This window comes from Moschus berezovskii, chromosome 12, assembly GCF_049115385.1.
Source record: "Moschus berezovskii isolate FMDL1 chromosome 12, NW_MosBer_1.0, whole genome shotgun sequence".
Lineage (NCBI taxonomy): Eukaryota > Metazoa > Chordata > Mammalia > Artiodactyla > Moschidae > Moschus > Moschus berezovskii.
In genome coordinates this window covers 54,792,119-54,817,610 of record NC_142471.1, presented here as the reverse complement: position 1 = coordinate 54,817,610, position 25,492 = coordinate 54,792,119, and the positions used below count along the sequence as shown (strand labels likewise).

Sequence of the window (25,492 nt, the reverse complement as noted above, 5' to 3'; positions counted from 1 at the left end):
TTATTATTATTATTTTAAATATCCTATCTGCACTGGACTATAAGTTCAGAGACCTTGCTGTCTGGTGCCTAAGACAGTGCTGGGTGAGTGACAGGCTCCAGATAAGCTCTGTGCATCCTTCTCCAGGGCCTGGCTCTCTCTTCCCAGAGGTAAGGCTGCCATAGGTAGGAGAGCAAGGAGGATGAGAAATATCATGCTGCGTTTAGCCAGTGACACAAATATGTGTAAAATCAGGACCACCCTCGAGGATTTTAGCGCCATGATGTGAGATAGGACAGATGAATTCAGAAATAGCTCCTATAGAAATGAGAACATTCTCCCTGCGTTTGCAGAGCCACAGAGTAGCTAGTTCTCAGAAGTAACTGTTGGAATGAGCTTTAATAAGCAGGGATGGGGCTGGACTCTGTAGGCTGACAGGACAATTGAGCCAGAGCTCAGCAGTGGGAACAGTGTTTCCAGGGCCTGGAAGGAGGTAGTTCAGGCCTGGACTCTGTTATCGGAAGGGAGTGGCAAAAGAAGAGTAAAGTGGCCACGGAACAAGACCATTGAGCTCTTATTACGTGTCAGTCATATGACCAGGCCCTTAATGAGGCAGTGTAGTATTCTAGGTAAAAAACTGACTTCCTGGAAGCACATGATCCAGGATTAAAAGAACTCTTCTTTTGCTAGCTGTGTGGCCTGAGGTAAGCCACTTAACCTCTCTGAGCTTCAAGTCTGATGTGAGGGCCGTACCTATTTTGGCTACCGAAGGTAAGAGCACCGAATTGAGTTCTTGCCAGACATTCCATCTTGCCTAGACATTCCATCTTGCCTGTGGGAATTCAAAATAGGCAGGTAAATGTTGAAGAGTGTGACTTTTTGCTTGGTCGCAAATGTACAGAGTGACCTCAGATACGTGAAGGCCTATATAAAATGTCACAGGACAAAGTGAACTCACCTTGCCTGCCATGTCTGTACTTCTCTAGTATCTCGTGAAAAGACCATCCTCTTCCAGGTCATTAAGACAGAACCAGGGAGGCATCAACAATTCCTGCCCTATTACCCCTGTGTCCCTCCAGCCCCAAAGCCAGGTCACTTAACCTCCTTACCATCTCTTGTGTTCATCTGTATTCCCAAGCCCTCACTGCTGCTTGCCTGGATTTCTGTGTGTATAGCCCTCCACCTCCTGCCCTGCCTTCATTCCATTCTCCCAACTGTTGCCACAGTTCTTTTCCTCTCCTGCAAGGGTCACCATGTGAGTCCTGCTCAAATATGTCCATGGTTCCTGTTGCCCTCAGGAGAAAGCCTGAGCATGAGTCTCCATTGATGGTCCCTTGTCATCCTCTCAGCTACTCTTTCCCTTCTTGAGTGGGTCCTACTTCCACGCCTTCTGCCCACTTAGAGTGCCTTTCCCCTGCTTGACTCGTTTCGTTTATTCTCATGTTTCAAGACTTGACTCAGGCATCTGAGTCAAGTGAGGAGCCCCGCCCTCCTAACCCACTCAGCGGTCTGGGCTGGGGTTTCCCCATGCCTGCCTCTGTTATGCCACCAAGCACACTGGGTTGTGATGGGCTGCTTAGCTGTTTCCAGACTGAACACGCCTGAGAGCACAGCCTGTTTTGTTAAAAAAATAAAAAAAACAAACTCATGCTTCTTTGTGCCTAGCCTGGTGTCTGACACATTGAACATTCTCAAAAAGGATTAGTGAAATATACACAGATGAGAAGTTACTTTTTAATCTTCCTCAAACCAGGACTGAAGCTGGGTAGCGGAAGCCTTCTTCCTCCCCACCTTTCTGCCTGTATCCATTCCAGCATCTGCTCAACAGCCAGCTGTGACGGAGGAGAAGCATATGGTTGACTTGAAAGAGGCAGTTGGGATGTGACTGTGTGTGCAATATATTCACCTGCCCTCCCACCCCACCCCATACAGGATGACAGTAATGACACCTCATATTTGTCTTTTTATTTGTGTTCTCCTTAAGTGCCTCTGCAGACATGATCTCATCCGGTGCGAGGGCTGTAGCCTGATTACTGGGTGGGAGTACGCAATGATGATGACCCCTTCTTTGTAGATGCAGAAAGGGGGATAAGGAGTGAAGAAATTTGCCCAAAGTTAGTGAGTCGTTAGTGGTGGAAGGGCTTCCCCAATGGTCAAATGGTAAAGAATCTGCCTGCAATGTGGGAGACCCAGGTTTGATTCCTGGGTCAGGAAGGTGCCCTGGAGAAGGGAATGGCTACCCATTCCAGTATTCTTGCCTGGAGAATTCCATGGGCAGAGAAGCCTGGTGGGCTTCATGAGATCTCAGAGTCGAACACAACTGAGTGACTTGCACTTCACTTTAGTGGTGGGAGAGACCAGATTTTGAGCTGAAATAATTTGCTCTTTCTCCTCTTTTGTAACTGGTAGAACCAGGTTGTATCAGATTGATGTTTTCACCTACAATCATTAAAAAGGAAGATTGGCTGAAGAGGTGGGGTTCTGAGGCCTGTTCTGGGCAGAAATGAAGAAGTTGCTTCATTTCAGTTGGTCGGTTTGGGAATATGACTGAATTCAAACAATTTTCCTGCTTCACAAGCCAATAAAGTGACAACAATAAAATCTTAGTCCTTTTTAACGTGTACTCTTGACATTCTACTAAATCCTTTAAAAATGATTTTTTAATTTTCCTGTTCTGAAATTCTGGAGTCATTGCATAAACTTATGCAGCACAAGAAAATGGCTTGCTAGCATTCAACCGTCACATTGTCAATTTCCAGGAATATCTAAATTTTGAAAATTGCAGCCTCTGAAGTGGGCTATTGCAAGGGAACCACGCCTACATGTTTAAATTAAACTTTGGGCTTCTGACAGCAAGATGAAGGTAGAATGAGATTGAAAAATGCAAGGGTAAAACCATTAGGACACAAGATAAATTCAGACAAGGAGCAAGTCTTGTGTGTTAGCCTTTTTGTTACTTTGTTGGGGGACTGGGGGTTGAACACTCACTCTCTTGATCTCTGACTTCTGCTGCTACTGCTAAGTCGCTTCAGTCATGTCCGACTCTGTGCGACCCCATAGACGGCAGCCCACCAAATATGTCTAATTTGTTGTCAGTCCTCATTCTGCTTAACTCTTTCAGCATTTGGTCACTGAGTTGTTCCAGCCCCACCCACCCCCCGCCCCCACCTACATTCTGCCCCCATGCAGCCTCTCTTCTTCTACTATGCGAAAAATGGTATTCTCAGTCTTCTCCGGTCTCTTGCCTGCTGTTGGTTACTTCTACCACCATCACTCCACCATCCACACTCATCTGTGATTTTCTCTTTATTTTGGTCCCTGATGGTGTTTGTGTGGGTGCATAGCCGTTTTTCTGTATCTGGATATTTTTACTTATTTTTCCTGCTGTCTTCCCAGACTTGGTAGCTTAAAAGCAAACTGACTTTGCAGTGTTTGTGGTGGAATGAACCTTTAAGATCATTTGCTTTGTTGTCTCATGCTAGAATTAAAAGGCTCAGGGAGGAGATGGGGCTTGTGTAACTTCACAGTCATCAGTTAGTGAAATCAGGCTAGAACCAAGGTTAGCGCAAGGCTAGACCCCCTCAGAGCCTCTGTGTTGATCTCTCCTCACACATTGACTCTTTATGGTCTCCTGTTCCATCACTGTTCCCTCTGCAAGGAACTTCAGAGCTATTTGGCTTTCATGTGTCCCCTCCATCACCACAAACCAATGTCAAGTATCCCATTCACCAGGACTTATCAATTCTTTCTATTGGTAAGAATTTCTATTATAACAATTTCATTCTTTAATAATGAAAAAAGATTTACCAATAGTGAAATTCTCTTTTTTGGAGCATGTAGTTCTATGAGTTTTAGCACATGCATATAAACCGAGTAGAGAATAACCCAACACCTCTCACATTCCCTGGTGCTGCTTGCCTCTTTGTAGTTAAACCTTCCTCTTCCCGCTGGCAACACTGATCTGTTCTCTGTCACCTTAGTTTTGCCTTTTCAGAAAGTCATGTAAGTGGGACTGTATAGAATCTATCCCTTTGAGACTCGCCCCTTTCATTTAGCATAATGCATTTGGGATTCATGCATGTTGCTGTGTGTATCAGTAATTTGTCACTTTTTATTATTGAGTGGTATTCCGCAATATGGGTATGCCACTGTTTGTGTTTACTCATTACCAGCCATGTGTGAGAATCCTAGTTGCTCTGAGTTTTTGGTCAGCGTTTTATATTGCCAGATTTTAAAATTTAGCTATTTTGATAGATGTGTAATGGTATCTTATTGTGATTTTAATTTGCATTTATTTCTTTAATGGTTGATTATGTTGAACATCTTTTCATGTGTGTATTTGCTGTGCAGACCTGCCTGTTCGGTGTATCTGTGCATCTGCTGTCCTTTATGGTGTTTGTGTGACCCACATCGGCATCACAACCCTATTCCATCTGGTTACTGTGCCTGACTTTCTATGTCAGCATTGTTGCCCAGGCACACGGTGCATCCCAAGGTCAAGGCCTGAGCTGGGAGCTTTGTATACATAATCTCATTTTACCCTTATAAAACCCTTGTGAGGTAAGTGGTGTCTTCTGTTTTTATGGTGCAGAGCCCATGTTCAGTAGATACTTATTGAATGCCTACTGTATGTGTGCTATGAGCCATTATTATACTCGTTGACAAGTTCAGTGACTTTGGGCCAGTCATTTCACCTCTGAGTCAGTTTTCTTATCTGTTTAATAGGGATCTATAACACAGTATTTTTTCTCAGGGTTATTGAGCAAAGGTTTTCTTTCTTTCTTTTTTTTTTTAGATTATTTTTTTAGGGTTGCCCTGGAGGTCAAGTGGTTAAGAATCTGCCTTGCAATGAAGGAGATACTGGTTTGATCCCTCCTGGTCTGGGAAGATCCCACATGCCACGGGGCAGCTAAGCCCTTGTGCCACAACTACTGAGCCGGTGCTCTAGAGCCCGTGCTTCACAACAAGAGAAGCCACTGCAACGAGAAAGAAGCCTGTGCACTGCAACCAGAGAGCAGCCCCCTGCTCAGCGCAACTAGAGAAAGCCTGCACACAGCAATGAAGACCCAGGGCAGCCTAAATAAATGAATAAACATTTAAAAAGAAAAGATAAAAACCACTTTATAAAGAAAATTATGTAAAAAAAAAATATTTATTTATTTATTTGGCTGCTCCAGGTCTTAGCTGCAGCATGTGGGATCCTCGATCTTCACTGTGGCGGGTGGGTTCTTTCATTGTGGTATAGGAGATCTATTATAGTTTCCTGACCAGGGATTGAACGCGGGCCCCCCTGCATTGGGAGTGTGGAGTTTTAGCCACGGACCACCAGGGAAGTCCCCATGAGCAAAGGTTTTAAAGAAGAATGTAGAAGGCCATCTGTGGTATATATTGAAAAAACGTTGGCAGTGGCTGCTTCTATTATTCTCTTCAAACACTTCATACTGTCCTGAGGCAGTTTTTGCCCCTTGCTGGCTACCTTCCTTTGGAAAATTGCCCCTTAGCAGGTCTCCTCTGCCACTCTGGATCAAATATTAGAACCAACACAAGACTGAGCCTTTTGACCGTAAGAGCTGTGTTACTCTGGTTGCTCTGTGGAGTGACTCACTGCAAAGTGGCCAAAGTATTGGAGTTTCAGCTTCAACATCAGTCCTTCCAATGAATATTCAAGACTCATTTCCTTGACTAGCCTTGACTAGACAGACCTTTGTTGGCCAAGTAATGTGTCTGCTTTTTAATATGCTGTCTACGTCGGTCATAACTTTTCTTCCAAGGAGCAAGTGTCTTTTGATTTCCTGGCTGCAGTCACCATCTGCAGTGATTTTGGAGCCCAAAAATCTTCACAGCAACCCTTTGAAATAAAAGTTAGCCCCATTTTACAGATGAAAACGTTGTGTGTAGTGATTATTTGACTTGCACAGTGTGACTGCTGGATCTCTGACCATGCTCACTGCCCTTATTGGAGACCACTCTGCCTCAGTGCCTGTCATGGAGCCATGACAGCTGCTGCCTGCCGAGTGCCAAGAAAACTGGCATATCTTCTCCCTCTGTGGCATCTGTTTCCTTCATGGGGGCTGTTCCCAAGACCCACGGTCAACAATTGTCTCCCCCAAGCCCTGGGATCAGGTACTTTTATTTTGTCCAGAAAGTCCACAGTAGAAAGAATATGAACTTTAAGTCAGAGACAAGGTTCAGGTGGTGTCTTAACCATTGTCTTTATTGCCTATGTGACTTTGGCCAAGTTATGTAAACTCCTAGAGCCTAGATTTCTTCAGCTGTAAAATGGGAATAGTACACGCCTGGTGGAGATGTGGGGATAGAAATAACCCAGTAGAGCACTTAGCAAGTGCTTGGCACATTGTCGATACTTTGTAACTGGTAGCTACAGTTGCTGTCACTATGGCAGGCAGGGCCTTCTAGCTAGTCTTAGGAGGCTGAAAACGCTGCTGAAAGTAGTGTTTAGAATGTGGAGACATTGTTCTACCACTTATCAGCTGTGTGCTGTGCACAACCTAATTGCTTTCTATGCCTCAGTTTCTACCATCTGTGAAATGGGTATAGCAATAGTTGCTATCTCACAGGGAGAAATGATTGTAAAGAGACAAGAACTGTCAAGAGGTTGAGTTGAAACAACCCCATTTTGGTCACTAACACCATTGTTTCTTTCAGTAACATGATATGAGCCGCCTTGAAATCTTTCTTCTCTCCTTCCTGCCCAGATTGAAAGAATTTCTCATTTTTTAAAATTTAATGCCAACAGAAATGTTTGATACTATGATTTTACCAGAAATACAGATTAAATTGTCACAAAATTGCTATCTCCACCTAAGACATTGAGATAACTAAATCTAAATAGAATGCCTTTTTGTCTAGAGAATACCCAAGAGTTTTTAGGTAACTATATAAAAACACAGGCAACTCTGTATTTAAAAAAAACAAACAGCAACACACTATTTCTTTGAAATGATTTGACACCCCAGCTTTAAACTTGAATTTGGCCGGATTGCATGTGAGTTAATTTTTTTCCCCTTCAAGTTGACAGGAGTAAGTGGGGACCATGGCTGTGAGTCCACCAGGAAGAAAACAACCTCTGAATTTAACATAGGTCTAGAAATCCAGTTTGACTGATACCAGTGGGCAGTGTGTGGTGCCGGCTGGCTCTGCATCATTATTCCGAAGTCTGTCCTGTGACTAATATGTTCCAGCTGTCTGGGTCACTACTTTGGAGTACTGTTTATTTGCAGCAGCGATCCTGCAAATAGGAAAAGCTTTCCCTTTTGTTGGTTGAAAGCTTTGCTGGTAATTAGCAAAACAAGCAGGCCTCTTATTTGGAGAGAGATGGGAAGGGTGGCTAAATAGTCAACCGTGGCATCTAGTTTGGAAAACGATCTGGCATTTCTGAGAAGCTGAACCTATGTGGTCCCAAGCCCTGCTTTCTTCTCTGAGGGATATGCCCTGGAGAAGCTCTTGCTGTGTGCACCAGGGACGAGCACTAGAATCTAAATGGCAACATTATTCTTAATAGCGACAACCGAACAATCCCCAGATGATCCTCAGCAGTAGAACAGAGCGGTAAATTGTGGGTAAAGTCACACAGTGAGAACAATATGGTGGTGAAAAATCAGCTACAGTCATATGAGTCAAGAGGGAGGAATCTCAAAGTCAAAATCTCAAGAGGCGAGTCTGAATACAGTCCTGGTTTCCTTTGTATAAAACTTAATTAAAACCAGGCAGAACACAACAATATATTGAGAATACAGATGTGATAAAACCATAAGAGGAGCAAAGGAGTAAGTCAGAATTCAGGCTCGTGGGTTATCTCTGGTGGGGAAAATGGAGGGTGCAGAGCAGAGAAGAGAGGATCTTTAGTAACACACCAGGATGTGTGGTATAGAGATGGGATTGTATGTATCTAGACTTCATCCCACATGTACCTAGATCTGGCAGAGATCTGGGACTCCTGAGTTTGAAGAGACTATTAGGAGTTTTCTGGGTGTACTGTGCTATTAAAATGCCCGCCAGCTTGACATGTTCTCCCAAGGCCATCTTTAAGGAAAGAGAGAGATGGCCGCCCTCACTCCCTTCCTCCACATGTCAGGGTGTAACTAGAAATGAACTAGGCCAGTAAGGGTAGGTGTTTTACTTTAAAAATTCATGCAAAGATTGCATTCAATTTCATGATGCTTGTGTGTTTCATAATTAACAGTGTTAGTTTCACAGATTCATGTGACTATGCTTCCTTCCCCGAAATCTGTGAGTGGTTGCTTCCAAAGGCACATCATGTTTTTTCCCTTGGTTTAGTATTGCTCTTTTTGGTCAGTATTCCTGGGCTCCAAATGCTTTAGTCTGTGGGGCGTTGAGTCACATCCTATCTTTTTGTGAGCCTCAACATCCCTGTGAACAGGTATTCCAACCCACAGGAGAGGTGGCTGCTTGGGGAGGTTCTCTCAATTTTTAATCAGGCTAGTGAGTGGAGGAGGCAGGACTGAAATCCAGGGAAGGGAGTCCTTGACTTTTGTACACCAGCACCTCACATGGCAGACCTCGTGACCTCTAAACCTTTGTGTATTGCCTGCAGCATTTTGGTGACCAGCAGATGAAGGGCCACTTGAGGCTTTCAGGGAGGGCTACTACCTTCTCCCCAGCAGTAGTTTTGATACTGCTTCCATCTTTATTGGCAGGACAGTCAGTGTCTGTGCCATTGTATTTTACTATATTTTGCCTTTTATAAAAAATGAATGGAAAAATCCTCAACAGCGAGTGGTAATTGTCTGTTGTTGTGGCAGAGATGAAAATTACGTGGGTTGCCCTGTGAGGCTTGTTTTACTTCCTTTGGTCAGTAGTGTGCCCTCTTGAAGGGAGAAAAATGAAAAATATATATATGAATGTCAAAATACATTAAAGGTTATTGTGTTTCAAAGGGAAGTATGATTACTGATAGTAATTATAGTAATTGGTAATCATAAGAATAATATTCATGGTACTATTAAGGATGATTATTAATAGATACTCTTAGGGTACGTGTGCCCTCCATCCACCCTACTCCCTCTTCCCCACCCCCACCCCCCACAATGACATGTGGTGTGTTGTTTGGTCATTTGGCATTGAGGTTGGTTTTCAGGATGCTGCTGTGTTGGGGGGTGGAGTGGGGAGGGTGGGGACAGCCCGTATAGTGAGATAAGCCCTGAGCCTGGGGTCAGAAGATCCAAGTCACAGTTTCATGTCTGGTGTTTTCTGGTTGAATGCCCTGTATCATCTCTAATGACACTTAGCTGCCTTCTCTGGAAAATGCATTCAGTAAACATCCCTTGCCTCACAGGGCTGTGGCAAGATCAAATGTAATAGATAACGTGAGGCGTGGTGGGGGCATCAGGTCTGTGACCGGCAGGCCCCTGATCCACTGTGCCCAGGGAGCATAGTGGTCGAGGGAGCGTGTGTTGCAGCGTGTAGTAATAGACCAGTCCTGGATGCCTTTCCTGGGAGGGACGTTGCCTGGAGGTGCAACAGGTCTGGTGTGGTTCTGCGAGGTAAGTAGGTGCCTTTCAAGTGTAGCCTCAGAATACAAAGTCAGAGTCAAGTTCAGGTCCTTAATAAAGCCTTAGTTTTTGTTCCAGTGGAGTTTGGGCTACATCACTGCCCTGAAATTTATGTGAATTATAAGAAACTTACTGAGGAATTCCTTTGGTCCAGAAGTTCCTTGAGTGGGTGAGGCCAGAGGTTGTTCCCTGCATTTAATATGCGATGGGATCGTTTTTCTCCGCTTTCCCTCTTCTCCTTGCCTAAAAAATAATTGCCACAGTATTTTAATTCACAGGCTCAACACAGATTAAGAACCTTGTGTCAACTCAAATAGCATTAACTTAATAAAAATCATTGATGGTAACATGCTGTTTTGCTGCTTCTTGCAGGGTGAGGACAGCATGAACATCCCTAAGTGTGCCTCTGGGCATATTTAGCCATTCGCTTTTGATTAGAAGAAAGAGGGCCATCCACTTGAAAGGTGAGTAAAGATTTCTATGTGTCTTTTTTTACAAAAATTTTCAAACTTACTGGAGTTAAAGGATGAGCAGAAAGTTTTTGTGTGTCCACTACCTACATTTAACATTTGTTAGCATTTTGCCATATTGTGTGTGTGTTCAGGTTTCCACATTTTCCTGCTGAAACATGTGGAAATAAGTTTAAGAGATCATGACGTTTTTATCCTCAATTCTTGGGCATGCAGTTCCTAAAAATAAGGGTATTCTCTCCTGAGAGGCATTTTAGAACATGCGTAAACTCTATGGCAGAATCATTTAGTTAAGTACAATTGCATTTAGGCAGTGATTTGCTTAATGGACAGATCTGTAATGTGAATTTGTTTGATGTGAAAAACATCTGAATATAAAGAATTGGAATTTGCACTCTGCGTGTGCCCTGTGTAGCAGAGGATTCCTGTGCTTTCTCTGTTCCTGGTAATGTGCCAGTCTGCCCCACTGTGGCTGATGTTTGTTCTTAGGTCAGGGGATCGGATTACTGCTCTTCCTCCTTCCTAATCAGCCTTCACACGTAGACCAGTCTCTGTGATTTAATGTGATCAAAGGTCTTAACTGATTTTTTTAAACCGAAACTTACAGGAGAATATGAAAAGAACATGCGTAGTAATGTCTAGTTGAGTTTCAGTTCAGTCGCTCAGTTGTCTCCGACTCTTTGCAACCCCATGGACTGCAGCACGCCAGACTTCCCTGTCCATCACCAACTCCCGGAGCCTGCTCAAACTCATGTCCATTGAGTCGGTAATGCCATTGAGGTACTAGTTGAGGTTAGTATAGTAAAATCAACATTAGAAAGAGTCAGAATGATTCCCAGCCCTGCAATTTGACTACCTGCATTGAAACTTTACATGCATTCTTAGAGATGTGTGTTCTGTTCTGATTACAGTTATATCAAGGCCAGTTACACAATTGTTCATTACAGTTCTGTGTAATTCTTGCAAGGTGACTATTGGCTATTCTACATTCTAATCTCAGTTACGTTTCATTTATGGTATCTTCTTCAAGTAGTCCCTGAGTATTGAAGCATTTCTTCATAAATGTTTATGATCTAGATTTACCTATTCAGAACATTATTTTAAAAGAAGTATATTTTAGTGAGCCACTTAGAGTGGTGGAGCCCTTTTTAATATTCTCATTTCTCATTTAGAACAGAGAGTTAGTGATAGCAGTAAAGTTGCTGAAGGGCACTAACATTTTGAAGGAGCTTAGACTGGAATTACAGATATCTCGGAATGATCTAGTTTGCTTTCTCACTGTCTAGTTATGCTTTGAGATAATGAGAAGGATGGTTGGGGCTCCATATGAGGCAAGAGGCTCTGAAGGATGGTGGAAGGGGAAGCCTTATGGGGCTCTGTTTGGGCCTTCATATGGCTCTCTGGACCACTTCCAAGTGGTGGAATGTTTTTATTTTATTTTTTAAACTTTTTATTGAAATAGAACATATATGCAAGAAAATATGCATAATGTAAGTGTATAGTTCAATGCAGCGTCCAAACTAAGCTCACTTATTTCACCAGAAGCCAGACCAAGAAACAATAGTTTTACCACAGCCTCATGCCTCCTCTCGACACTCGATACTGGACACGACCTACTCAGTGGGGAATTATTCTCTTGACTTCTAAGAGCATAAATTAGTTTTGCTTGTTTTTCTGTGTGTGTGTGTGTGTGCACACACACACACACGAGAGAGAGAGAGAGAGAGAGAGAGAGAGAGAGAGAGATGACATGATTATATAATGCAGATTGGATTCTTCCGTGTCCAGCCTTCTTCAATCAACAATGCATTACAGAGATGCCTGCATATTGTTGCATTTAGTTGTAGATGGATCATTTTCATTGCTGGAGAGCATTCCATTTGTGAATTCAGCAGTTTATTCCTTCAGTTAGTTGCTGGTGATTGGGGGAGGGCACTCTGAAGCTTTAACCAGGATTTTATCCTCATTGTGGTCATGGTTGAGATGTCCTGAGTTGTCCAACCTCTGCCCAGCTTTGCTGTGATGTGAAGGAGAATGCCTGGGAGCAGATGCAATGTTGAGACACAGTTGGAAAAGATTGGTGTTTCAGTCCTGTGATGATTCCTGCTGTTTTTCCTGTGACTCAGCACGTCCCTTTTCTCTTTGCTGTCCATTGGCATGTGTTTTGTCCCTAGTTTTGTCAGCCATTAGAACTTTTTCTGCAGCCCCTACAAGGAGACCAGGACTGTATCAAACAGTAGGCAATCAATAAATAATTAAAGTTCATTGGGTGTTGATATTAGGTATTAGATGAAGTGCGAAGAGTTGAAACTCATGGGCTTGCTCTTGAGGAGCCTATGTTGTGGTTATGGATTCACAGTTATGGATATGGCCACATTCCTGGAAACCAGTTGTGCTGTAAAGTTTAGGATGTAAACTGAAAGGCTTGCATGGGACTGGCTTGTAACATGATGGAAATTAGTAGGGGGCAGGGTTGCTCAGTAAGGAGTGATGGAGCTGTGAGGAATAATTATACATGCCCTGCCCAATTTTTGACCCAACAAAACATGTCTGGGTGAATTTAGCAAGTCCACCAATGTCCAGCCTTTGGGAAAAGAGTGTTCACTATAAGAAAGTGGTTCTCATGTGATTTGAATGATTTTCTAGCCAAATTCTGTTTTTATAGATGAAGTTTTATTTGAACACAGCACAGTCATGCTCATATGTGAATATATTGTCTATGACTGTTTTTGTGTTACAAAATTGAAAGTTGTGAAAGAGATTGGAGTATCTGCAGCAGTGACCATTTGGCCCACAATGGCTAGAATATTTACCATCTGGGCCTTTGCATAAAAGTTTGCCACTTTCTGCTTTACTTGATCAAAGCAAGGACATAGTAATAATAACCTCTCTAGGCTTCCCAGGTGGCTCTGGTGGTAAAAAACCTGCCTGCCAATGCAGGAGACAGAAGAGACATACATAGGTTCGAGCCCTAGATCAAGAAGATCCCCTGGAGAAGGAAATGGCAACCCATTTCAGTATTCTGGCCTAGAGAATCCTGTGGACAAGAGGAGCCTGTGGGCTACAGTCCATAGGGTTGCAGAGTCAGACGTGACTGAGTGTGGGTGCAGAGGTGTGAGATAGTCTTTATTCGTTTATTTTTTATTTTGGGTGCTCTGGGTCTTCACTGTGGCATGCGGGCTCGTGAGTGGATTTTCTCTAATTGCACAGGGGCTTCTCTATTTGTGGCTCGAGGGCTTAGTTGCCCGGTGGCATGTGGGAATCTTAATTCCCCCACCGGGGATCAAACCCATGTTCCTTGCATTGGAAGATGGATTCTTAACCATTGGACCACCAGGGAAGTCCTTTAATGCCTATTTGGATTCATTTATTTATCCAACATACAATATATTTGCAGAGTGCCTATTGTGTGTCAGGTGTAAAATGGTGATAGATGTGATTCTGGCCCCTGTGGACTTTACAGAAACCCCTATGAATTTAAAATTCCATTGTAGGATTGTGCTTTTTGGTAATCAGAACAAAAGTGTATTATGGAAATAGCTTTACTAAATTCTCAATTTTAAATTAATGTGTTGGCAGTTTTTGCTAATTTTATACATTTGATGAACACATTCTATGTTAACTAATGATTAACTCCATTTAAAAAGTATGTAGTATGACATCATGTAAGTAATTATGTGTTTAAAGACCCTACTTGTTTACATATGGTAACAAAGATGGTTTGAATAGGGCTGTCTGGATAGGGCTGTGAGCTTTGAAGAGCTCCCTAAAGCAAGCCAAGTCAACCTTCAATCTTAGGTTATGATAATAATAAAAATAAGCCTCAAAGGAAAGAACCACATACAGGGTTCTAAAGTTTGGAATGTAGTTAAACAGATTAATTTATCTTTGTTGGTATGCTTATCTATTTGTTTACTGGAGGCTGTTAAATTTGTCTCTTCCTAATAGGAGCGGGTGGTGCTGGTGGTAAAGAATATGCCTGCCAACATGGAGACATAAGAGACCTGGGTTCGATCTCTGGGTTGGGAAGATCCCCTGGAGGAGCTCATGGCAACGCATTCCAGTATTCTTGCCTGGAGAATTCCATGGACAGAGGAGCCTGGTGATCTATGGTCCATGGGGTCACAAAGAGCTGGACATGACTAAAGCGATTTAGCATACTTAGAGGGCGATGCAATGAACATAGAGAGAAATACTCAAAAATTTTCTCCAAGGAATGTGAAAAGTGAAAGTCACTCAGTTGTGTCTGACTCTTTGAGACCCCATGGACTATACAGTCCATGGAATTTTCCAGGCCAGAATACTGGAGTGGGTAGCCATTCCCTTCTCCAGGGCATCTTCCCAATCCAGGGATTGAACCCAGGTCTCCCGCATTGTGGGCAGATTCTTTACCAGGTAAACCACAAGGGAAGCCCAAGAATACTGCAGTGGGTAGCCTATTCCTTCTTCAGGGGATCTTCCCGACCCAGGAATCAAATGAGGGTCTCCTGCTTTGCAGGCAGATTCTTTACCAACTGAACTGTCAGGGAAGCCCAAGGAATGTGAATCTGGTTTTTTAACATCATTTTCACTGCATTAGCATTTTCATATATGCTCATATATGTTTTATGGGCAGATACTTGCACAGGTGACTGACCTGCTACCCAGCTGTCAAACGTAGTTATTTAGCTATGTGTACTAATCAAAAGAAAACACACAATGTCCTGACAGTGCTTACTCATTGTCTTAGGAGCCATCTGATGTCAGGTGGCATGTGTGATTTGGGTGACCAATGGTGCTTTCCTCTGAAATCTAATTATAAGAATTTGTCTGAAGGAACTATAGGGAAGGAACGTTAGCTGGTGTAATGAATAATTTCATGAATGTGATTAAAACTCCATACTGGTTTCTTCTGTTGCCAAAATCAATAAATAAGGCTAAGGTTTTGTTTCTCTTCTTTACAAGGAAGAAATGATGTATACCCATACATAACTTTCTGTTGTGTTTAAGATGTTTTTAAAAAATCAACCCTGTTCTTCATTTTAGTAGTTTTTTGTAGTGGTTTGGATTTAGGGGTAACTGAAAAATCAAAATTCTCCAAGCCAGGCTTCAGCAATATGTGAACCGTGAACTCCCAGATGTTCAAGCAGGTTTTAGAAAAGGTAGAGGCACCAGAGATCAAATTGCCAACATCCGCTGGAGCATGGAGAAAGCAAGAGAGTTCCAGAAAAAAATGATTTCTGCTTCATTGACTATGCCAAAGCCTTTGACTGTGTGGATCACAATAAACTGTGGAACATTCTGAAAGAGATGGGAATCCCAGACCACCTGACCTGCCTCTTGAGAAACCTGTATGCAGGTCAGGAAGCAACAGTCAGAACTGGACATGGAACAACAGACTGGTTCCAAATAGGAAAAGGTGTACGTCAAGGTTGTATATTGTCACCTTGCTTATTTAACTTCTATGCAGAGTACATCATGAGGAACGCTGGGCTAGAAGAAGCACAAGCTGGAATCAAGATTGCTGGGAGAAATATCAATAACCTCAGATATGCAGATGACACCACCCTTATGGCAGAAAGTGAAGAGGAACTAAAAAGCCTCTTGATGAAAGTGAAAGAGGAGAGTGAAAAGGTTGGCTTGAAGCTCAACATTCAGAAAACAAAGATCATGGCATCTGGTCCCATCACTTCATGGGAAATAGATGGGGAAACAGTGGAAACAGTGTCAGACTTTATTTTTTGGGGCTCCAAAATCACTGTGGATGCTGATTGCAGCCATGAAATTAAAAGATGCTTACTCCTTGGAAGGAAAGTTATGACCAACCTAGATATTATATTAAAAAACAGAGACATTACTTTGCCAACAAAGGTCCGTCTAGTCAAGGCTATGGTTTTTCCCGTGGTCATGTATGGATGTGAGAGTTAGACTGTGAAGAAAGCAGATCGCCGAAGAATTGATGCTTTTGAACTGTAGTGCTGGAGAAGACTTTTGAGAGTCCCTTGGACTGCAAGGAGATCCAACCAGTCCATTCTAAAGGAGATCAATCCTGGGTGTTCATTGGAAGGACTGATGCTAAAGCTGAAACTCCAATACTTTGGCCGCCTCATGCGACGAGTTGACTCACTGGAAAAGACTCTGATGCTGGGAACGATTGGGGGCAGGAGGAGAAGGGGACGACAAGAGAATGAGATGGCTGGATGTCATCACCGACTCAATGGAGATGAGTTTGAGTGAACTCCGGGAGTTGATGATGGACAGGGAGACCTGGCGTGCTGTGGTTCATGGGGTCACGGAGAGTCGGACACGACTGAGCGACTGAACTGAACTGAAGATCCAGGTTTGTTTCATAAAAATTTATTTTTAACCAAAACAGTTAACCCTGGAGTTTTCAGCTCTGTAAAAAGGAATAAATTTTTATGAAACAAATTTGATGATAGTCCAAGTCACTTGATCTATGGCATTAAAAACAAAAAACAAACCTGGATCTTCTATTCTACATAATATGGAGTTATTTTGTCAGGAACTCCAGCTCCAGGAGTGTTTAATTTGTCAAGGCTAGCTAATTAAAATTTACTTTCTCAGTCTCTCAAGTTTTATTTTCAGAGCAGGAAAGGACTGAATTGGTGCTGAATATAGCTTGATAGAACGAAATGTGTTTTAGAAAGAGATCAGGATGATTCTCTTGGTTATAAGTAACAGAAAACCCAGTTCAAACTATCTTAAGTAAAAAAAATTGATTGGTTCAGGCAGTTAAAAGCCTTGAGATGAATCTGGCTTCAGGAAGCACTGGACTGGGGATCCAGACAATGTCAGGAGGGAGGCTCATTCTTGGCTGAACATTCTTGGGCTACAGATGAGTCCACCAGCATCTTGAGATTGCCATCACGGCAGAGACAATAAAACACTGCAGAGACAGTACTCTTGGCCTGGTGCTTAGCACTAGACTGGTCCCTGTGGATAGGGACACTGGCCTCTCCTGATTGGCTCACCCAGGTCATGTGCTTCACACCTAGCTTCTGAGATCAGCACCTCTTCAGCTGAAGATGAAGTATTAATGACAGTGGAGAATGTCATTACCAGAACTATAGAAATCAGGGAGGGTCAGTGGATGCTAGGAGGCAAAATAATAATAGTAATAATAATAATTGTATCTTTTTATGGTTTGCAAAGCAAACCATTCAGATATATTCTGTTTTTAGAAATTTTTTAATTGGAGGATACTTGCTTTACAGTGCTGTGATGGTTTCTGCCATACATGCAACAACATGAATCAACCATAGATATATGGGTGTATTCTCTTGTTTGACCTGAAAGAAGTGTCAGGGAAGCAGGATAAAGAAATGATTAAGAACATGGATCCCGGGGCCAGACTGCATGGAGTCAATTGTTAGCCTCATAAGATTTTGACAAATACTTAACTTCTCTTTGCCCTAGTTTTTTCAACTGTGCAGTGTGGAGTAAAGGTATCCACCTTATAGGGTTCTGGGAATGATTAAATTAATGGGTATTTGTGGGGCATTTAGAATATTACCCGATGCAGGCTGGCCCTTCTGTCTCTTGTTATTGTTGTTGATCTTTGAGACAAACCTGCCAGCAGACTGACAGGTATGCTTGCGGAAGTCCAGAGTCACATGGCCTATGAGGGAAGCACCAACAGCAGTCCGGTATCCTGGCTTCTTCCTGATCCGCACAGTCGCCTTTGTGTAATGATTGTGGCACATTTGGATTTATAATAAATCAAAGAGGCAGTGAGGTAAGAACTTCTACAGAGTAAGCCTGCTGTTTGGAAGTATCTACATGTTCAAGCAGGGCAGTGTTACATATTCTGTTTGGAAGCCGATCTTTAGCTTCTCAGGTATAGTGTGTCCCTAGGGATATTTAGGGGATATCACTGGGGGGAACATTCGTACTGGCATTGTTTCACTCTTGTGGGCACAAGCTTGGCACAATTAGCCGTATCCAGAGTTGGCACTCATTCGGGAAATGTTTGCTGATTGCGTAATCAGATCCAGTAATTCTAAGCTTTTGGGCTTCCCAGGTGGCTCAGTGGTAATGAATCCGCCTGCAAATGCAGGAGATGCAGGGGACACAGGTTCAGTGTCTGGGTCAGGAAGATTCCCTGAAGGAGGAAATGGCAACCCGCTCCACTGTTCTTGCCTGGGAAATCTCATGGATAGAGGAGCCCGGCGGGCTGCAGTTGGTGGAGTCACAAAAGAGTCAGACACGACTGAACACACACGAGAATATAATTCTGAGCTTTAGAGGAAACCAAGACTTGTGTGGTTGGGAGGTGATTTGAACCCATCAGTATAGTGTGAGGATGTAACTTCTGACAGAGAGGCTCTGACTACCCCTAGAATGCTTCCAAGGCCTTTAACCATTTCCGTCTAGAAAAAGAAACCATTTTCTTCATTAAGAATGCATTCCCTTAACAGTGAGGTTTTGTGGGGAAATTACTCAACTGACTTAATGCAGGAGGCTTGCCCTGGGGACTCAGCTTTGATATGACCCAGACATTGGAGGGTCATGTTGCTTTCTGAGGATATAGATAGTGATTTCTTTGTACTGACTGTGGACTGAAGACACTGTGTCACTGTGGATGACCTATAACTGACCCACCCTACCCCCAGTATGCAGCTACACATACAAGAAAGAAATTAGCAGAAACCATAAGTTTTCCTCTCCCTACAGTGCTTTTGAGGAAAGAGGGTGCAATTCAGCATCCCCAAAACTTGCTTCATGGGCAGATCCACATGGGCAGACTTCCCTGCAAGACAGACTCTGCCCTGCAGTGAGTGACGTGTCCTCCCCCGCCGTTGTTGTGCTTGGTATGTGGGAGGCACTCAGATATTTCTTGAATGAACAAACGTCTTTGAACTATGCCTTTGTCTTCATTTTCAGTTTCTTTTGACAAGAACCTCGTTTCCCATGTCGACGTCTTCAGGAGTTTCTTCTGAGTCCTACATTACCTTCTGTGTGAACTCACTGCATTATGTTGTTTCTTTGGATAAGGGGTGGTGTTTTGAGTATTGATTGTGACTCCTGCTTTTTACCATTTATACTCTAGATAACAACACCTATTCAGAGAGGAAAGGGATTAGCTAGTAATTCTATAGAAATGACCCTTGGTTTGCCAAGTGCTTGTGGGAATCATACAAAGTTCTTAGAGTTAATCCCCCTTACTTTGTTCTTAGGTCCTTGGGAGCTTTTTGTCTTGCTTAGTGGCCTGGGATTGAATATTAATAGATTCTTCATTGTCTTTAACCTGACCCCATTTCATAGCTGAAAAATCAGGGGCAACCTTGTTTCCTGTAAGTCAACAACACAAGTAATAATGTTATTGTTCACTGTGTAATGGGTACCGTCCTGAGTTCGTTTGTTGATTTGTCTGTTTAATAGTCTCAACAACTCCATAAGCATTATTTTATAGATGATGAAATGGAGGCACAGGATGTGGCTGAGTAGCCCCAGGCCTCCTTGCAGGGCTCACATATGCTGCACTGCATATTGGCATCCAGGCCAGGGGCTCTCAAACTGCCTGCATATGGGAATCGCCCTTAAGGCTGTAAAAGCCCTCTGTGTCCAGGTATTCTCCCACTTCCTCCCTCATGTTTTTATTTACTTGGTCTGGGGTCTTGGATGAAAGTGCTGCATACTCAGGACTGAAAACCTTTGAACCTGAGCAGTGGTTCTTAAAATTTTGTCCCCAGAGCCCTAGCATCAGCATCACCTGGTCCCTTCTTAGGAGAACTTCTTAGGTCCCACCCACACCTACTGAGTTGAAACTCTAGGGGTGACATCTAGCCATCAATAGTTTTGACGAGCTGTCTGTGTAATTCTTCTCCTTAAGTTATAAAAAACGTAAACTTCCCCAGCGTAACCTTTGTTGAATGTACAGTTCAGTTGTCCAGTCGCTCATACTGTGAGACTCAGATACACCCTCTGCATGCTACTCTCTGCCTAGTTCTGCCTCTGCCCCTGGTATTCTGTGTCACTCTCATCAAGTTACTTAACTTCCTTGTGGTGATTCTCTCCTCTGTATAAAGGAGGTAACCTAACTTGCAGAGTTTGGTAAAAGTTAAATGATTCGACACCTGTGAAAGTATTTTATAAGCTGTCAGGTGGTGTACTAATGAAATAGTAACGTCTCTAATGAAATATTAGATGTCTCTTTTAAAAGTTTTATTGTTTTTGGCTATTCGAGGTTTTTTGTATTTCCATACAAATTGTGAGATTATTTGTTCTAGTTCTGAGAAAAATATCGTTGGTAGCTTGATAGGGATTGCATTGAATGTATAAATTACTTTGGGTAGTATACTCATTTTTACAATATTTATTCTTCCAATCCACGAACACGGTATATTTCTCCATCTATTAGTGTCTTCTTTGATTACTTTCACTAGTGTTTTATAGTTTTCTATGTACAAGTCTTTTGTTTCCTTAGGTAGATATATTCCTAAGTATTTAATTCTTTTCGTTGCAACAGTGAATGGAATATTTTCCTTAATTTCTCTATTTTCTCATTATTAGTGTATAGGAATGCAAGGGATTTCTGTGTGTTGATTTTATATCCTGCAACTTTACTGTAATCATTGATTAGCTCTAGTAGTTTTCTGGTTGAGTCTTTAAAGCAATCTTGAGGAAGAAGAATGGAAATGGGGCAATCAACCTGCCAGACTTCAGGCTCTACTACAAAGCCACAGTCATGAAGACGGTATGGTACTGGCATAAAGACAGAAATATAGATCAATGGAACAAAATAGAAAGCCCAGAGATAAATCCATGCACCTATGGACACCTTATCTTTGACAAAGAAGGCAAGAATATAGAATGGAGAAAAGACAGTCTCTTTAACAAGTGGTGCTGGGAAAACTGGTCAGCCACTTGTAAAAGAATGAAACTAGAACACTTCCTAACACCATACACCAAAATAAACTCAAAATGGATTAGAGAGCTAAATGTAAGACCAGAAACTATAAAACTCCTAGAGGAGAACGTAGGCAAAACACTCTCCGACATAAATCACAGCAGAATCCTCCAAGACCCACCTTCCAGAATATTGGAAATAAAAGCAAAAATAAACAAATGGGACCTAATTAAAATCAAAAGCTTCTGTACAGCAAAGGAAACTATAAGTAAGGTGAAAAGACAGCCTTCAGAATGGGAGAAAATAATAGCAAATGAAGCAACTGATAAAGGATTAATCTCCAAAATATACAAGCAGCTCCTGCAGCTCCATTCCAGAAAAATAAATGACCCAATCAAAAAATGGGCCAAAGAACTAAACAGACATTTCTCCAAAGAAGACATAAAGATGGCTAACAAACACATGAAAAACTGCTCAACATCCCTCATAATCAGAGAAATGCAAATCAAAACCACAGTGAGGTACCATTTCACACCAGTCAGAATGGCTGCTATCCAAAAGTCTACATGCAGTAAATGCTGGAGAGGGTGTGGAGAGAAGGGAACCCTCTTACACTGTTGGTGGGAATGCAAACTAGTACAGCCACTATGGAGAAGAGTGTGGAGATTCCTCAAAAAACTGGAAATAGAACTGCCGTATGATCCAGCAATCGTACTCCTGGGCGTACACACCGAGGAAACCAGAATTGAAAGAGACATGTACTCCAATGTTCATTGCAGCACTGTTTATAATAGCCAGGACATGGAAGCAACCTAGATGTCCATCTGCAGACGAATGGATAAGAAAGCTTTGGTACATATACACAATGGAGTATTACTCAGCCATTAAAAAGAATACATTTGAATCAGTTCTAATGAGGTGGATGAAACTGGAGCCTATTATACAGAGTGAAGTAAGCCAGAAAGAAAAACACCAATACAGTATACTAACGCATATATATGGAATTTAGAAAGATGCAAATGATAACCCTGTATACGAGACAGCAAAAGAGACACGGATGTATAGAACAGTCTTTGGAACTCTGTGGGAGAGGGTGAGGGTGGGATGATTTGAGAGAATGGCATTGAAACATGTATGTTGTCATATGTGAAACGAATCACCAGTTCAGGGTCGATGCATGTTACAGGATGCTCGGGGCTGGTATGCGGGGATGACCCAGAGGGAGGATAAAGGGAGGAGGGAGGCGGGAGGGGGGTTCAGGAGGGGGGACTCATGTATACCTGGGGCAGATTCATGTCAATGTATGGCAAAACCAACCAATAAAATATTGTAAAATAATTAGCCTCCAATAAAAAATAAATTAATTAATTAAAAAAAAAGTTTTATTGTTTTTTAGTCGCTCTGTCACGTCCGACTCCTTTGTGACCCGGTAGCCCACCAGACTCCTCTCTCCCTGGGATTTCCCAGGCAAGAATACTGGCTGCTTTTGCTGCTGCTGGAGTGGGTTGCTATTTGCTTCTCCAGATTTTTAAAGTTTAGCTTTTGTTTTATTAAAGTTATGCAAGCTTGATTTTTAAAGGATCCCTTTATGCTCTTGCTTCCCCCTTACCCCCAGTTTATTTGGAGTGAAGAGGAACTCAAAAGCCTCTTGATGAAAGTGAAAGAGGAGAGTGAAAAGGTTGGCTTGAAGCTCAACATTCAGAAAACAAAGATCATGGCATCTGGTCCCATCACTTCATGGGAAATAGATGGAAAAACAGTGGAAACAGTGTCAGACTTTATTTTTTTGGGCTCCAAAATCACTGTGGATGCTGATTGCAGCCATGAAATTAAAAGACGCTTACTCCTTGGAAGGAAGGTTATGACCTACCTTGATAGTATATTGAAAAGCAGAGACATTACTTTGCCAACAAAGGTCCGCCTAGTCAGGGCTATGGTTTTTCCCGTGGTCATGTATGGATGTGACAGTTGGACTGTGAAGAAAGTTGATCGCCGAAGAATTGATGCTTTTGAACTGTGGTGCTGGAGAAGACTCTTGAGAGTCCCTTGTACTGCAAGGGGATCCAACCAGTCCATTCTATAGGAGATCAATCCTGGGTGTTCATTGGAAGGACTGATGCTAAAGCTGAAACTGCAATACTTTGGCCACCTCATGCGACTAGTTGACTCACTGGAAAAGACTCTGATGCTGGGAGGGATTAGGGGCGGGAGGAGAAGGGGACGACAAGAGAATGAGATGGCTGGATGGCATCACCGACTCTATGGACATGAGTTTGAGTGAACTCTTGGAGTTGGTGATGGACAGGGAGGCCTGGCATGCTGTGATTCATGGGGTCGCAGAGAGTCGGACACGACTGAGTGACTGAACTGACTGACTGACTGACTGACCTTCTACTGTGTAAACAGCATTCACAGATATGCCATATAGTCTAGTTTGATTACCTTAACTTTCCTGCACACACTTTTTTCTTAGATTTAATAATTGTCTTGTTTTTAAAATTTTTGTGCACTTCTCACTAAGTTAGCCACAAAGAGCCTTCCACGTGAATCTCTTCCCAATACCTTAGGTATTTTATCACCTTTATCTTATTGACACTCTCTCGCCTGAAGTCTTAGGCTCTGCCCCCATCTAGACTGCTTCCTCTCCAGGCCTGTTGTGCACCATGCCTTGAGATGGACTTTTCCTTCAACAACATTCTGGGGATTTCTCTTATCTTACTTCTGTTTGGGCCTCCCTGTTTTTCTCACTCCATATTCTCTTCTTTCTTGGTTTAGTCCCTTATTTTTGCAAACCACATGCTCTAGAATCTTCCAAACAGGTTACACAAGAGGTAAGTCTGTAAGTTGTTTTAGGTCTGAGAGCATCACATTTATATTTAATATACAGACTGGCTGGTGTCCACCTGCCAATGCAGGAGACATAAAAGATGCGGGTTCAATTCCTGGGTTAAGAAGATCCCCTAGAGGAGAACGTGGCAACCTACTCCAGTATTCTTGCATGGAGAATCCCATGGACCCAGGAGCCTGGTGGACTACGGTCCATAGAATTGTAGAGTTGGACAGGACTGAAGTGACTTAGCATGCATGCACATGTACTGGCTGGCATAGACTTCCAGATTGGAAGTCTCTGAACCTCAGAATAGTGAGGGATTTCTCATTACCTTCTGGCTTCCAGTGTTAGTGGTGAGAAGTCTAAGACAGTCTAAGTCCCAGCCCTGGGCAGGTGACCAATCTTTCTGACTTTTTCTCTTGGACTTCTCGTTCTTCTCTTTATCGTCAGTTCAGTTCAGTTCAGTTCAGTCGCTCAGTCATGTCCGACTCTCCGCGACCCCATGAATCACAGCACGCCAGGCCTCCCTGTCCATCACCAACTCCCAGAGTTCACTCAAACTCACGTCCACAGAGTCGGTAATGCCATCCAGCCATCTCATTCTCGGTCGTCCCCTTCTCTTCCCGCCCCCAACCTTTCCTAGCATCAGTCTTTTCCAGTGAGTCAACTCGTCGCATGAGGTGGCCAAAGTATTGAGCTTTAGCATCAGTCCTTCCAATGAACACCCAGGATCGATCTCCCTTAGAATGGACTGGTTGGATCTCCTTGCAGTCCAAGGGACTCTCAAGAGCCTTCTCCAACACCACAGTTCAAAAGCATCAATTCTTCGGCGATCAGCTTTCTTCACAGTCCAACTCTCACATCCATACATGATCACGGGAAAAACCATTGCCTTGACTAGACGGACCTTATTGTCAGTGTTCTGAAATGTCATATAATATTCCTTGGTGGGGAGGGTCTGTTTTTCTTTATTGTGCTGAGATCTGAACAGGCATTTTCAGGCCAGAAACTCACCTCTTTCATTTTAGGAATTTTCTTGAAGTCTGTCATTATTGATGTCCCCCTCTATTTTCTCCATTCTTTCCTTCTAGAATTCCTGTTAGATGTTAACTGACTTGTCCTGTTTTGTGGTCTTTTCTCCTGTTTCCCACCTCTGTTTTTAAGGTGTTATCTTAAAATATTTCCTTAACTTTACTTTCTAGTCTATTAAATTTTTTATGTTTGTTATGTTTATGTTTTCTGACAGCTCTTTTTTGTTTGTTTGTTGTTCTCTGATGCTTCTATTTTGTAGAGTCTTAATGGCAACACACTCCAGTATTCTTGCCTGGAGAATTCCCTAGACAGAAGAGCCTGGCAAGCTGTAGTCCATGGGGTCATAAAGAGTTGGCCATGACTTACTCTTCTCTTAGCTATTCTCTTAGTTCTCTTAGGAGATTAATTACACTTTGTTTCTTCTTTTTTACAGTTTGTGTGTATGTGCGCCTCTTTCCCTCTGTTTGTTTCTGTGTTTCATGTTAGATACTTTCTCTCCGTTCCTGGTGACTCTTGAGTGTAAGTTCACCGTTAAGAATTCTTTCATTCATGCTCAGTCACTCAATCGTGTCTGACTCTTTGCAACGCCATGGACTGTATCCCTCCAAGCTCCCCTGTTCATAAGATTTCCTGGGCAAAAATACTGGAGTGGGTAGCCATTTCCTTCTCCGGGGCATTGAACCCATGTCTTCTGTGACTTGTGCATTGCCAGTGGATTCTTTAGCGGCTGAGCCATCGGGGAAACCCATGTGTAAGAATGGAGCTTCACACATTGGAAGATATGGCTTCTTTGGGTCTG

General features: G+C 42.7%; 1 protein-coding gene across 21 annotated transcripts in view; it reads left to right on the top strand.

The window, feature by feature from the left end:
- SGMS1 (sphingomyelin synthase 1) overlaps nt 1–25,492 on the top strand; it is a 336,904-nt gene that overhangs the window by 25,092 nt on the left and 286,320 nt on the right. For 19 of the 21 annotated variants that reach the window (XM_088842119.1, XM_055425182.2, XM_055425174.2 and 16 more), the window contains exon 2: nt 9,885–9,976. The exons of the other annotated variants lie outside the window; for them this stretch is intronic. The gene's annotated coding sequence lies outside the window, so the exon portion shown is untranslated. The remainder of the gene's footprint in view (nt 1–9,884; nt 9,977–25,492) is intronic. 21 annotated transcript variants of the gene reach the window in all.